Here is a 15,812-nt window from a genome sequence, read left to right as displayed (position 1 = left end):
CAGGCGTCAGCATGCCGATTTCAACTCAAAAGAGAAGCTACAGCAGAAAGCAAATCTTCGCCAAGTAATGTGCACTTTTCCAGCCTCAGTGAATTGAGTGATTGCTGAACATTTTTGGAAATGTTTGTCTTTTGACGGAATGATGCTCGTTTACAGTAGCACTGCCATTCGTGAGTTATATGCACCAGGCTATACACTGCATATTATATATGTATAGCGTTTCCCATCGGTAAACTCTCAACCTGTTATAGGCTGCTGAGAAGGTAGGAGAAGACCAAGGAGTGGAGATTCCTGCAAGTAATAGTAACTGCAGGAACCCTGTTTACTTTCTGTTCCTGCTTTCAGGATCCCCGAGACCAGGAGTAGCAAGGACAGTGACAGAATTACCAAAGGCAGGCCAGGAGTAGCAACTCTACCCTGGCAACTCCCAGTGACCCTCTATGCAGGTGGAGTTTTGCATAGGACAGTTAATCCACCGTTTTACAACATACCTTGTTGACCAACCATAGCCTTGACTGAACCAAGCAAAGACTATTTAACCCCGCCTTCTTCTTTCTCGTCTCCCTGGTCGGTCCTCCCTCAACTAATGAGGAAGAAGTAGGGAGTATGCTTAGCGTAAAAAAAGGCTAGACGGAGGGGCATGGTTCTTTCACCATCACCTTCCTTCTAAGGTCGAGGTTATTACACGTATGTATTAAGGGTAATGAACACAAAGGTAGCCAAGAAGATGTGGAGCACTGTGAACAGTGGTCCACATCTTCAGCACTCTGCCCCACCTTCCCTCAGTGATAAACAATTTATCACTAAGGGAAGGTGGGACAGGGTGCTTCCACACTGAAGATATGGGATTCTACAGCTTTTCAGGAGTGGAGGATTCAGCCTGGTCGGCAGAGGGATATGCTCCAGTCCTTGGGTACGTGACTTGAAAAGGAATGTTTTCAGGTATTTCTTCCACCTTCTGATTTCAAGTCTAGTGATGGTTTGGCTGTGTGTTGCATTGGCTTCTTGAAATTGCAGTTTTCTGCCAGAGAAGAGTGTCCACCATCCTGCCTTTATCTAATGAAAGGTCAAAATAAGTACGGCCACTTCACTCCAACCCTGATGTATGTGCAGCGACTGCCATATCAGACCACCAGTACAGGAATACAATCACCCTATAAACCAGTTCACTAACACTACATCTTGTGAATTTCGCCCATCACGAAATGAGACTGCTTTTCCAATATGCACACACATTTGCACTCAGTGGTTAAAACAAAAAGTTTCTGCCATCTCTCCCTACTTTAACAGTGGGCCAGCCCCTAGTTTTTCCCTGCGGACAGATCAGAATTTTACTGGCCTGTAACAACCAGGAGGAGGCAGGAAGGCCCTAAGATAGGCTATTAGAGTTTCCTTTTAATACAGCATCAATATTCTAACAAATACAACAGAATAAAAGTTTGCAGTTGGAAACAACAAAGGTTTGGGTGCCACGGATTTGACGATAAGTAGTTCTGTTGCAGGCAATTGAAGACTGCCGGAGGAAAAGGTGACTTCTCTCAGTAACCAGAGTGCCACTTTGCAGAGAATAATATAACACGCATTGGCAAAGCCAATAGGTCTCACCTACGCAAGAGCTATTTGCTTTGGGAATCTGCTTTAGCCATGTTGTACACCAGTGTGGCTGCTGTTCAGCATGGCTAAAGGTTAGTGGCGTGGAGAGACAGAGTGGATTAAGAGGAGTGGAATGCTGTAGAGTGGATTTGCTGCAGCAGAGTGTCAGAGTGGAGTAGGGGGAATATAGTGTGTTAGAGGGGTGTAGAGTTCAGTGGTTTACTGGCAGAGTGTCAGAGTGGGGTGGAGTGAGGTGGGGAGGGGTGACAGAGTGGAATGGATTGAGGTAGTGGGATGGATTGGATTGGGTAGAGTGCGATGGATTGCGGTAGATTGGGGTGGATTGGAGTAGAGTAGGGTGGATTGTAGTAGACTGGGATGGATTGAAGTGGGGTGTATTCTATTGGAATGGGGTGGCTATGATTGGGATGGGGTGGGTGGATTGGAATGGAGTGGGTGGATTAGATTGGAGTGGGTGGATTAGATTGGAGTAATTGGACTGGGGTGAGGTGGATTAGAGTGGGGTGCGGTGCACTGGAGTTGAGTGGTTTGGAATGGGGTAAATTGGAGTGGATGGAGTGGGTGGGATGGATTAGACTGAATTGGGGTGGAGTGGCTTGGATTGAATTGGGGTGGGTGAATTGAAATTGGTGAGGAACGATTCAACTGGGGTGAGGTGTTTTTTTTTTTTTTGTAGAGTGGGGTAGATTGGAATGGATTGGAGTGGGGTGGGGTGGAGGGGACTGGTTTGGAGTGGGGTGAATTGGAGTGGGTAAAATGGGTGGACTAGATTGGAGTAGCGGTGGAATGCATTGGGTGGAGTGGGGTGGGGTTGATTGACTGAAGTGGGTTGGGGTGTATTAGACTGGAGTTGGGGTGGATTCGACTGGACTCTAGTGAGGTGGATTTTTTTTGTAGTGGGGTGGATTGGAATGGATTGGAGTGGATTGAATTAGAGGTGAGTGGATTAGACTGGAGTGGAGTAGATTGGCGTGAGGTGGCTTGGATTGACATGGGGTGAAGCGGAATGGATTGGGGTGGAGCGGAATGGATTGGACTGGAGTGGAGTGGATTAGTTTTGATTGTTGTGGATTGGAGTGTGGTGAATTGGATTGGGATGGGGCGGGATGGATCATAAAAGGGTTGGTTGGATCAGACTGGGGTGGTCTGGATCAGAGTGGGGTGGTCTGGATCAGAGTGGGGTGGATTGGATCAATGGACCAGAGTGGAGTGCACTGGGGTGGACAGGATTAGAATGGGGTGGATTGGATTAAAGAGGGTGGCTTGCATTAGAGTGGGGTGGACTAGATTTGAGTGGGGAGGTTTGTTCTGAGAGGGGTGAATTGTGGTAGATTAGAGTGGAGTGGGATGGATTGGGGTGGTTTGGATTAGGATGAGGGGGGTTCATTGGAGTGGGGTGGATTGATCTGGAGTGGATTGGAGTCAGGTGTACTGCACGATCATGTGTTACAGCATAATTTTGGGATTACACAATGTTGCTTTGCAATAGTTAGAACAAGATAATCATCAACTGTTGAAAACAGGGTCCACAAGCAAAAACAAAACAAAACATAAGTGCAAAGGGAGAAGAGAAGAGTTCGCAAAATAAAAGATAGTTCTTTGCAATTTTGTTTGTCCTGCTGGGCACATTTTTGCAGTCACATGCCTTCTATTTGCAGGGCACTAGAAGTTGAGAAGAACAAAATGGTACCTCAATCACGTCGTGAGCAGTGGACAGGCACTGATTAAGTTGAATCAATCAGTGCTTGGTCCTTGCTCTGCAAAAAGAAATGGAAATGATGCTTGGCCTGAAATGACCATTTACGAGGCTGTAAAGAAGAGTGACATGCAAGTCAATTTATGGGAAATAGCGGGCAGGCTTCAAGCCCTATTCTGTTAACAATAGTGTCATGCTATTGCTGGCTCGACCCTAAAAAAGTGGCAGATGCCTCCTTTAGAGGACTAAAAATCCACAAAGGCAAATCAAAATAGTTCTCAATTGGAGACATTAGCTGTCTTAGTTAAATCAGAAAGGCCCCACATGTCTCATGTCATCAGGAAAGAGAAAAGAGCTGAGAAAGATACAGGTGCAGAGACAGAAGATCCACACGGATGTTGGTTCAACATGACTGCAGAAAAATGACAAAAAAGAAAAAAAAGATGCAAAAAAAAAAAAACAACAGATGTAAGAGGATAATTCCAATGGAAGAATTCAATCTGCTGAGAAAAATAAGGGACAAAAATGTATAGCAAAGGAGCAAACAGCACTATGAAAAATCAGGGAAACAATGCCTTGTGATGCACTTTGCCTTTTCAAGAGCTGCTTTTTATATGCCTAACCAGAACCTTCCCTTTGCAGAAGCAACACTGCTAGATCTTGGATTGTGAAGTTCTAATAACTTCCACAGGAAACACAACTTTCTTGGATCAGGCACTTTACATGGTCAGACTCCGCCCTTAAATTGGAACTCAGAGTCTGTGATTTCACGCAGAAACTGCCCAAGTTTGACATTTCAGGCATTATGCCTTCTTCTGGAATCTTGTTGTCTGCACTCTGCTCAATCTTTAGCTATATGAGATGCCTCTCGGTCCCTATTGGTGCAAAGACACTGTAGTGACTCAGATGAATGAAAGGCCTCTCTCAACATGCATGCCCTGCAGCAATACAGTAAACAGTTATGCAATGCAGACTTCTTCGCCTTCCAAAGCTGCATGTACTTGGGTAAACTCCATTCTTCGATTAGTCATGGCCACTAATGACCATAAACATATTGGAGTTATGGGGTTCTGAAACATAGCTATTTCTTTGATTTTCTCATCCTGTAACCCATCAGACTATGGCCCTCATTATGAACTTGGTGGTCTCGACCGCCGTGCCGCTGGCTGCACCGCCACATAATGAAGGCAGTGGGGACCACCACAGGCGGCCTTCCACCACCACCAGGCTACTGCTGACTGGCAGCCTGACGATGGCAGAATTCTTCATCCGACAGGGCAGCGCTGCTAGCAGCGCTGTCCTGCAGATAAATAACCCTTGTTCCACCAAAGGCTGGCGGAAGGGGTGCTCCGGGGCCACCATGCAGTGCTCCGTCACACAGGTCACTACCCGATTTACGGGCAGTGATATGCACGACGGGTGATGCTGCACCCGCCGCACAGCGGCATTGACGACAGCTCCCTGTGAAGCCGTCAGCAATGTCCCAGCCCAGCAGAATGTTTATTATTCGGCCGGCAGGGTCTCAGGGGGGCTGGCGGTCTGCGATAAGAACGCCAGCAAGAACACGGCGGGGATTCACACTGTGTTCATAATTACCCCCTATGTGCCACATTGTGGAGCAAATAGGGGGTTGAGGCTCATCATATTAACTTCTGCCCTGTTGGGTATATAGAGTCCGTGGGAGTAATGAAAATTGCACTTGGGCAAGGCAGGATCCCAATTTAAGAAAAGAGCTTCACACGTGCTTCAGCATCCTGGACAGGATTTTCTCCAACCACTTCTAATTATTAGCTACTACCTCGATCCTTGAGTCATTCTAAGATCCTCCTGCAAATGTGTGGAGTGGGAACTAAGGTATCATTTTGAGAGAGGGAGACCGATTAAGGTAGTTCTTTGCAGAAAATGTTTTGAGAGGATGAGGAATGGATGAAGGGCAGAAAAAAACAGTCATTCGTGTCCATCATCAACTTGCCACCTCTTTCTTATTTGAAAGGCTTTTCTCTCATCTTTAAGCTGAAATGTTATTTCACATTTTTCTCAGTTTGTCGGTCTTAAATTAAACCGTCCTTGAGTCTTTTTTCAGCCATCTCTGGCTGTCACTTCCATCCTCATCCTTTGTTGTCCTGTAATTCTCTCACGTGCTCTTCTGTTTCCTACATGAGAATGAAAAATGCTGTACACACTACCTACCTGACATACCAATGATCTTACTTTCCACTGCCTTATACCCTCGAACATCATTATTGTTCCCACCTCAGGTCGAAATCCAACCAAGATATTAAACTATTCAGGTACAGCATTCAAAATCGAGAGTATTCCAACATATTATGTATAAAAAATTTCTAAAACCATTCTGATAAATACAAATGTTTTTACTGTGGTTTAATTTGTCATAAATACTTTTTTTTTTATATAGGATAATAACCTTCCCCAACCTCAGTTTTATAGAATACTTCCTTGAATCCATGTCAGGAGTAAAGGAAAGGTATGGCTGCGTACGCCCTTTTGTGTTTCCATATTTAAGAAAAGGTCCATTGATTGTAGAAGCCACAACTCATTGGACCACAACCTCAATTACCCTGGTCATTAATAGCTTTCAAAATAGGACAGGAGAGATCAGTGAGGAAAGACTGCAAAAGGATTTCTAATTGGTCCAATACTTCCCTCACTTGACCAAAGATCTTATATACGGTACCAGTAGGAAGCTGGCTCTGTATATACTATACCAAAATGAGGTTTAGTGTGCACAGAGTCCAGGGGTTCCCCATAGGCTAATGCTCTCTTTTGTGGGAGTGTGGTTGAGCAGTTAGGCTTATCAGAGGGTAGTGCAAGCATTTGTTGTACAAACACAGTCAAGCAATGAGGCACATACTCGATGACTTACTCCAGGCCAATCGTTTTTATATAGGAAAAATATATTTTTGTTACTCTATTACGAGAACCAGGAGAACTTTGTTGCAAATGAGTACAGTTGTCAATAGGTATCAAGCATATGTATCAAATGTACTTTGTTTTTTTGCAGACAAAGCAGTTTACAAGTAAGTAACACTTTTCTATTTCAAAAGTTGACACTGCAATTTTCCACAGGAGTCAATAGAGACCTGGGGGAAGGAAGGGGTGTGGGGGGGGGGATGTTAGCACAGACAACAGGTAAGTACATGACTTCCGATTCCAGTCTTCGGGAGTTAGAATGTCCCCAGGTCAAAGTTTAGGCTGATCCCAAAAGTGCACCACCAGCAACACGGGGCCGGCTGGGTGCAGAGGTCAAAGTTGCCGTCGGGTTTGCAATGGAATCCTATGAGGACTGGGGGACTTGGTAGAAAAGAGATTGCAGGTAAGTACCTGCGGTTTCAGAACACTGGCCTGGGGGGGTTTAGGTCAGCCCTTAGTAACACTGGTAGCTTTTACAAGGAACTTAGCTGTGTGCCAGGGGTGTGCCAATTGTGGAAACAATGGTACAGTTTAGGGAATGAACACTGGTGCTGGGGCCTGGTTAGTAGGACCCCAGCACACATGCAGTCAAGTTAGCATCAGATATCAGGCAAAAAGTGCATGGGGGGTACTGCAAACAAGGGACCAGTTAACTACAGTGCCCTTCTAAATGGTGTAATTTCTTCTTCTGAAAGACTTTCCTCAATGAAGCAGCTTTAGTTTTCCCATTGGCTGACCTTACTTACGGACTAAAACTCTTTCTGGAATAAAGCAAAAGTGGTAACAAGTCAGGTTCTCAATTTATGGCTAGCATAGATGTCACCAAATTTGCACTCTAAATGTGATCTGTTGGACATCATATTAGGGCTCATAGAAATCCCACAAACTTATCCAACATTTTTTAGAACTTTCAACTTTGCTAAACTGACACAAGATAAGATCCTTTTACATGCTTCACCCAACCACCAACGTGTTCCAAATTGTAGATAAATTATTTAAAGGTGTTAACCTCATCAATCATCATCCATAACTTGATAAACTCTTTTCGTGGTTAGGGTCATAGGAGGATCATGGATAAGTGAAAAATAAACAGAGTTTGCAGGGTCATCTGACATGACAAGAGTAATGAAAGAGTTGTATCAGCACCATCAAGCAGGACGGAGTTTTAAAACGTGTTTGGGAGTGTACCTTGATAGCCAGAAAGAACCTTTTGCATCATTTATGAACACAGATAAACAAAAGAGGCCTAGAGGCAAGTATGACAAGTATGCTTTTATGTGTCCACCTTCTGGTTAATTAGCAACCCTTAGTAAACCATAACCAAAGAAGCTTTCCTCATGGAAAGTGTCATGAGATGTCATAGTTTGAGGGCAACGGTAAATAAAATTTGTCTAAAGGTCTTTTTCTTGTCAGTTTTTGGAGGTCTATGGCCATAGAGAGCTCCAGCTGCTAGAGTCAAGTGCCTCCAGAGACTGTGACCTTGTTAGCCAGATATTGGGCCATGTTTCAATCAACTGCTTTGTAATTTATGCATGAAAGTTTCATTTCATTTAACTCTTTGAAGACCAGTGAAAGAAGTGTTCTAGGGTCCTTTAACAGCTAGCAGTTGCATGAAGGACTATTTTGAACGGAGCTAACCTTTTATTTGGGTAGATCCATTAACAGTGCATTCTCATAATCTATCCTCTTAAGAATTAGGGCTTTTAGATCAGACACTTTGAGATGAAAAGCTTCAGTTTTCTAATCATTTTTAATTGACAATGGGCGTCTTTCACTAGATTTTTGATGTATTTGTCAAGATGTAGGCAACTGTATAAATGCCATTAATTTAGCTTTTTTGACATTTGTTGCTTTGCTTCCCAGAGGTGCTAGGGAGGTAAGTCAATTGTGTGTCATGGAGTGATCATCTGAGAAAGATCAGCAGAAATTGTGTCTTGCTGGGATTCCAGTCTTTTACTTGTTTAAGGGATTTTATGAAAAATAAGTACTCAATAGAATGTACTTTAAGTAATGGCTGAGTGTAACCAGCATATTGGTGGTATTTTATGCCAATTTTGTTATGGTCACCCAGGAGTTCCACATAAATAATGAACAACATGGGGGCACGTATGGAACTTTGAGGGGCACCACAGGAGAGAGGGGGGCATCTATGAGGGCCCATGTGGATTTAAATGTTTTTGCGTGAAAGATAGGATGTGAACTATTTTAGTACAAGTTCATCTATGACAAGACTTTTCTTTAGGAGAATATTATGATCGATCATGCTGAAATATGTAATTAGGTCAAAAAGCAATAAGAGTTATAATTCACTGCAATCTAAGACACTAAGAGCATTGTCCAAAACCTGGAGGGTAGTGGACTCAGTTCTGATCAAAATATAAACAAATTACAGAGCAACCACTTCTTGTATGTGAAATGTGCGCATGAAAGGGGGCTAAGGGTTCAGGTTGGTGTGGGTTGGTGTATATATTTACTGCATACTTTCATATATTATGCAAATAACTTGTGCACCTCACATTCTGCAAATACCTATGTGTAACCTGTGTCTCACAGGCTTGAACCCCAGCAGGGTCTACTTAGCCTTTCATTATTCTGGAATCAATAAAATTGGTACAGGTTATGTTGCCTGGGTACATTTCACTAAGGCCTGGCTGTTCAGCAAACAGCAGGCAGAGACTTTTAGTTTCCCTAGCATAATGTATTTTTCCTGCTGCACTTTATAGTATATATTTCATACCAAATTAGCCCCCATCACTGAGGCTCTAATGTGTACCACTGTAATTTATGTCGACATTGCAGTGTGGCACAATAATATATTATTATAGCAACAAGAAATGATCCTTACTTAATATTAAGTCCACTATATCATTTATGTAATGTATTAAAATATACCTTAATTATAAAACGTGTAGGTTCCAGTCACATGTAAGAGAGACACCATATCAGGAGCAGTGTGTTACCTTACTTAGTCATCTCCAGCTTAGCCTCACCACCTCACACCTGGCAGAACCCTCACAATCAAACACTTTCCTCACGCGGACCACAGGATAGTATCAAAGCACAAGTGCACCAGACATGTGAAAGAAGATGACAATGAATAACACCTTCAGCCTGCCAGACAGTGCAAGTTGTCTGGTTGCAAAAGACCTATTGTGGGCTTACCAAGAACTTACAGGGCCTTACAGCCCATCTACTGCTTACCATTTGAGTAGCTTTATTGTCACTCATTTGCTAGTTTATTATTTGATAGCTTTCCTTGTCCATCTTTTGTTTGTCCGTCCCCTGAAGCATAGTTTCTTTACCATCCTCTTGAAAGGCTGACTTGTGTCTTAACAAATTTTTATGGGCGAGCGCAAAGCACTCCGTCCCATTCTGTAATCTCTCTTTTGGGCTTCCAACCACGCCCATGTCACGTCAGTCACTTACATTGGTAAGTGGGCTTGCCTTTTAAAATCCGCTTGTTCTCATTTGTGAAAGGCATGCTTCTGTCATGCCTTTTCCAGTGTTTAGCCCACATACACAGCACCGGTAAACTACAAAAAAAATACGAGGCTCGATGTTTTCAGCCTGGGTCCGGACTACTTTATCTGTTTATTTTCCACGCAGCATGAACGCGCTGCATTTATTTTCTTTACCACGCTAATAGCTCTAACTCGAGCAAATGCAAGACCCATTGCATTGAAAATGTTTGTTTCTTTTTGGCTAAGCAATCCATTGGAATGCATGCATTTTCCAGCTCTCTCCTTCTTTAATCCCCGCCCCAAAATACTCCCCATGCCCTGTGTTTGCATGCTATCTCTCTCTCTATCCTGGATGTTCACTCTTTCTCGTGTACTTCCCTGCATCTTCTCATGCTCTGTTTTGCTGTCTCTCTTGTTTGCTTTTCCCCTGTCTTGGATTGTGCTGTCTTCCTCGTGGACTTCTTCTCACACTCGTGTGTTGCTCTAGTCCCCAACCCACGCCCTATTGCTTTCGCCCAACTCTCTCCCCTACCTGCTCCTCCCTTCCCCACTCAAAAGCACTATTTTGCATGATCTAAGCAATGCCTGCCATCTTAGATCGGTCAATATTATATAAAAGGAAATGGTGCATGCTTCATTCTTCTTGGTTTGCGCACGTGTGATGACAGCTGCAAGTTTTTTTTTTTATCCAGACTAAACAGCACTGTCAAAAAAAGCATTAGCAAAGCAAGTGGGTTCCAAAGGCAAGACCTATTTGCTTTGCCATTGGTGGTTTACAAAGTAACCAAAAGACCATATAATTTAGCAACAACAATAGATCATCAACAGCCAGGATAACCAAATATACAAATAAACATTGTATATGCAATTTGAGAAACACCGGTGTCCCAACTAAGGTACACACATGAACACACAGTAAAGTGCACATGCACTGTTCTGTGCATAGTGTTATGCACTTTCCTGTGAAGGCAGCCATGCACAGGAGTGTTGCCATATATGCGCATCTAAAATCTCTCCCTAGTGTATGCCACACCTAATATATTAGCATTGGGCACCAAGAACTCTAGTGAGTGCCACCTCATAAGACAACCACTGGCAACCAAACACCCCATTTACAATAACTGACAATTTACAATAACCGAGACACAGTACGAATAGTACAGTAGAGTATATCATATTGTGCCCTGAAGTTTCAACAGGCCAGTTGCCACACAATGCTACATGAACAAACACAATGCACATGCCAACCCCTGCCCCAACTTCCTCCAATGGCAAAGAAGACAATATCACTGCATGTTACTTTAAGTGGAGGGCAACCAACATCTCTGAATTAATATTCTCAAGGGGCTCTCTCTATATCAATTAAAGCAAAATGTTTCCGAAGAATATTTTTTGTCCATTTCATTAATGTCAATCATACTCCAGTGAATGGACGCTCTTCTAACGATTCAGATATGATCTTTATTTAGAATCCTCCTCTACAGACCCAGCCAACACTTTCATCTCTAAACAGAGACTTCATCAGGGCTCCAGTGATCATTAGTATTCTTCATCCTAACTCTTTGATGTTTTCACCTTTTTAAGTTCATTCATATTAACACTCTAGTAGTCTGTGTCGTTAGATAGACCAACTGCACAGCGTTTTCATACCCTGAAACTCACACGCAGTCAAAACGGTGGGAGAGAGTACCAGAGGTATTGGGTAAATAATTGTATGAGGAAATATTGACCTGTGCAGTCTGTCAGTTGAGTTACTACCACCAGGGAAATGTCACTGCACAAAAAGCATGCTGAAAAGTGATGCTTGCCCACCTGCTACCCCTTGCAGAGACAGGGGTCAGCGGGAAGGCAGAATATCCATGATTGGCAAGCAAACATAAACAGACATTAGTATACTACCAGATATTATCAAAAACACAATTAACCTGCCACTAAATTGGCAACAACAAAACCATACATGGATAAGTGAAGTAGTATTAATAACTCGTCCTGAACTAAGCACAGAAAAAGTAATATGACAAGCCCATCATTGTTTTAGCCACAAGTGTGCAGAATAACAAGTAGAATTCTAATTTATCACCAAGTCATTTATTCTAATATGCAACATAAGTCCAGGACTGCTTTAGCAGCAGGTAAGTAATATCACTCAACCAACAGAGTAGTAGGGCATGTCCACAATTTGACTTAGGGTTACGTTCTTACTATAAACACCTCACCATTTTGCTAACCAGTGAGTGAGTAGTGATATCACAGACACACCGTTGACGGAACACCAAGTACACTGCAATGCTACATAAAAGAAAAGAAAACATACTGGACAATGATACAATTGGGTTAGCACTGAGGTCCCAACTGCATGTGCGCCGAATGTGGGTCAGGTATTTACCGAACTCAGCAAATGTTACTACCTTGGTGTAAGATACTTACCAGCTACAGTAAATTCCACCTATTCCATCAAGCAGAATCAGTTTTAACACACCAATTTTCACATTTCACATCCGAGCCTTTACCTCCTAAATTCTGGCAGGTTTAACCAGCCAAAATATATCAGAGGATTACTGCGGGTGTGATACTTATCACACAACTTGGAATTCCATTTGCACAGAGATAGGAAATTAAGCTCCAGGATATAAACAGGATCAACATGTATAATATTACGCAGCCCCATTTTCATAGCCTTTTTGGAGTATAAAGCAGCATAGATTCACCCTGTCTGCACAATACAGATAACAGCACATTTGGTGACTAATGCAACAGACACTTAGCTGGCGGTGCCCAATAGTCACTTAAAACAGCAAATGGATATGTTGTTCTATGGAATCAAAATGTCACCATGTACAGGACAAAGGCTTAATGGAGATGTTCTTTTGATAGACCTTTAATCAATGGGCAGAGCTATGAAGTCACAAAGTGGTCCTCTGTGCTTCTGTATGAACACCAGAGAACAGTGGCAGAGAACATCATCAAAGAGCCTTGTAGTGATCAAAGAAACAGCTCTGGGATGTACTCACTGATCAGCCAAAGGGGATTGTGTGGAGGGAGGAGGGAAGAGAGGCTGGCTGGACAGTTTGCTATCATCTGATATGCAGCATCTTTCTTCACAACAACCTTTTTTTGGGGAAGTATGGATTCAATACTTGTTATAATCTTTCTAATAATGATATAACTATTAGTACTTTTTACATTATCGATTGGTCTAAAGTTGACTGGAAGCCCAATGGAGTAACAACTGGGCTCCTTGTGGGCATGGGGGTTACTATATTGCTGCAGGAATTGAAGCTGCTGTCATGAGAGCTATCACCTACAAGAGCCACTGCCATGCACTGCTGCAGCGGGTCGAAGCAGGGGAATCTGTGAGTCTGTGGCACAGTGGCCACCAACAAAAAATCATTGTTAAGGCATTCATGGTAAAGGCATTAGTGGTAACAATGCAGTCATTGTTCCATGTGTGGTTCCAGCATGCGTTGTTGCAACATACATTCCCATAATACATTTCGATGTCTTCCTCTACATTTTGTCATTATTGTAACAAGAACTTTAAAGGGATTACAGTATAGCAATTGGATCAATCAGCATTATGACACCTAGGTGAAATTGTTGTGGGTATAATGGTACAATGCTATAGCAACTGCCTTAATGGAAATTAAATAGTATTACATAGCATATAATTTAAGGTGAAGTTTGGAGATTCTATGGCCATCAAATGCAAATATAAACATGTTTGATAGCATGTGTAATGCAAGCATGTGTGTCTACAGAGAACAGTACCATTATTTACTATAAACATGAACAAGACTACGCAGGTTATGGGATAGAGTGTCATGAAACAGATAAAGGATTGTGGGGTGCTGCTTTTGGGTATTGAACAGCATTATTAACACATCTGCATATGGTAGTGGAGGGACCAACCTGTAAATATAATCTCAAGCATTTGAAAAAGGTGAGTGGCTATTAGGGAAAAGGACTGTGGTGTGTTGCACAGTTTCAGCACTGTAGCCTCTGGCATCGGGTGAGCAGTTAATGCGATGAGGGTGAATAATGTTCCATGGTTTTCTCACTGCGTGTTTCGCTTAGATTCCGTGCAGCTAGCCAACATGATACCCACTGTAGTTGGGCAGCAAGGTAATGTAGTTCAAAATTAGGAAGGGGACCTCCACCTTGATCTGTGGCTCTGAAATAATTTAGTGAGTGCCACTCTGCATCTGGAGTCATGCCATTGAAAGTTGCTGATCATGTGTTCTAGAGGTGAAAAATGATACTGTGTTGTATAATGGGAGATTTGCAAAGAATTAGAGCAAACAAGGCAGTGCAACCATTTTTGGGAGGGCTACTTGGCCTGTTATCGATAGGGGGAAGTGGCCACCAACAAGCTGGAAGAAGCAGAACAAGGAAAAGCAAAAGGCAGAGGCCAGGTTGGTCATTTTCTGTTACCTCTTTTCACTGCTTCAGGAAAGGAGCATGGGGTGCTAGAAAATAGCAAACAGTTCAGAAGTGCCCTACAAGACTTGACATTGAGGAGGGATTAACCATCCAGAATAAGAGACCTAGGGTTTCAGGCTAGACATCTTAAAGCAATTAATTGGGCCATCTCACGCTCTATGATGTTGCTAATGATCCATGAGATGAGCCCTGTTTCGGATAGAAAAGGGCTCCAGAATTTTTCAAGGGATCCGAACTGCTCTAAAGGCTTTGGAGGGTGAAAGCAACCTGAGGAATACCAGACATATTTCAGGAGGTGCAGCCCCTTTATTCATCTTCACTTCAGCAATAGAATAAAGCAATTCAAGCAGCAGGGGTTGAATGCCGAAAAGCATTAGAGTCATTACCATTTCTATCCACATCCTTATCACGGTTCTAACGGGCATCACCTGCAGATAAAGTGGGTTTCATACACCAACTGGTACTGATACTAGAGAAACAACACCATAAAAGCACCCAACACCCATATTTAAAATGTCTTTTTGCTGGTCAAAGTATGTGCGTTGCATGCAGTGGAGGTCATGAAATCTCCTTTGTGATCACACCAAATCAAAAAAACTGTTCAAACTTCTGCAAAGGTTTTCCACCTTTGTCTGAATTTGTTGGCAAACCTTTAAACTTCGCCCATTTGTAAAACCCCCACATCCTATCCCCCTCTCCATTCCTATGGAGCGCAAGATAGGATTTGGCAAGCTGGGGGTGAAATGGCCTACTTCCTTTTGCTAATGTCTTCCTGTACAGAAAGAGGTTACTTTGTACCATGGTCAAATACAGACCTTACATTATCAAACAAAAGGGAAAAAATACTGTTCACCCAGGCATACTGGGCCCAAGTCACAAAGTTAAATCTAGAGACAGAAAGTTACATAAAATTCAATTAATGCCTAAATGTAAATCTCAGTCTGCAAATCACCAATTCCGGATGAAGATTTAAGCCTAGTAACAGGAATGCTTACTCGAGGGTTGGGGACATGCACGACTCATGATTTTATACAATTCCCTTACCGAACCCTGCTTCCAAAGGATTTTATATCTTTCCTATCAAGATGCATTTATTGGCAATTTTGGTGACTGAGATTTTGTGTTTCATTACGTTTTTCGGCAGACGGTGAACCGCCTGAATATCCCTCGTCCTTCCACCCTTTTTTTTTTTTTTAGATTTAATCCTGTTTGCACCTCAGCGCTACTGGATTACATGGGGGTAAATAACTTAGGGGCATAAAAGTACAAAAGCACACCTTCAAAAGGGCATCAGTTGCAATTCACCTCTCGTGCCCCTCCATTTTTCCCTTCATCCTCCCACTTTACAGTAGATAGCTCCATATTAATCAGCAGCGGCTCTATGCCAGCAGCTGCAAAACTTTGAAATTAAAATGATAATAAACAATGTTTATTATCATTTTATTTTTATAGGGGCGGGGCCATGGGGGATGACAGGCAGGGAGGGGGACTGGTGTGCACTCCCCTCAGTGCGCATGTGTGTTTGGCAAGCCACCTCAGGACGGCCAAACACACGTGCACTGAGCTGTCTCCAACCTGAGCATGGTGCTCAGGCCAATCCTGATGGTGCTCTGATGCTTCCAGCAGCATGAAGGCAGTGCTAGGATTGGCCGCAGGGTAGGTTGGGAGCC

The 15,812-nt window shown here is 42.9% G+C and overlaps 1 protein-coding gene across 2 annotated transcripts in view; it reads right to left on the bottom strand.

Annotated features, from left to right (window-relative positions):
• The window catches only part of SPECC1 (sperm antigen with calponin homology and coiled-coil domains 1), a 956,149-nt gene that overhangs the window by 279,187 nt on the left and 661,150 nt on the right, over positions 1 to 15,812 (bottom strand). The window lies entirely within an intron of this gene.

This window comes from Pleurodeles waltl, chromosome 3_1, assembly GCF_031143425.1.
Source record: "Pleurodeles waltl isolate 20211129_DDA chromosome 3_1, aPleWal1.hap1.20221129, whole genome shotgun sequence".
NCBI lineage: Eukaryota > Metazoa > Chordata > Amphibia > Caudata > Salamandridae > Pleurodeles > Pleurodeles waltl.
The sequence above is the reverse complement of the archived record's forward strand: the minus strand, read 5'-3'. Positions and strand labels throughout refer to the sequence as shown.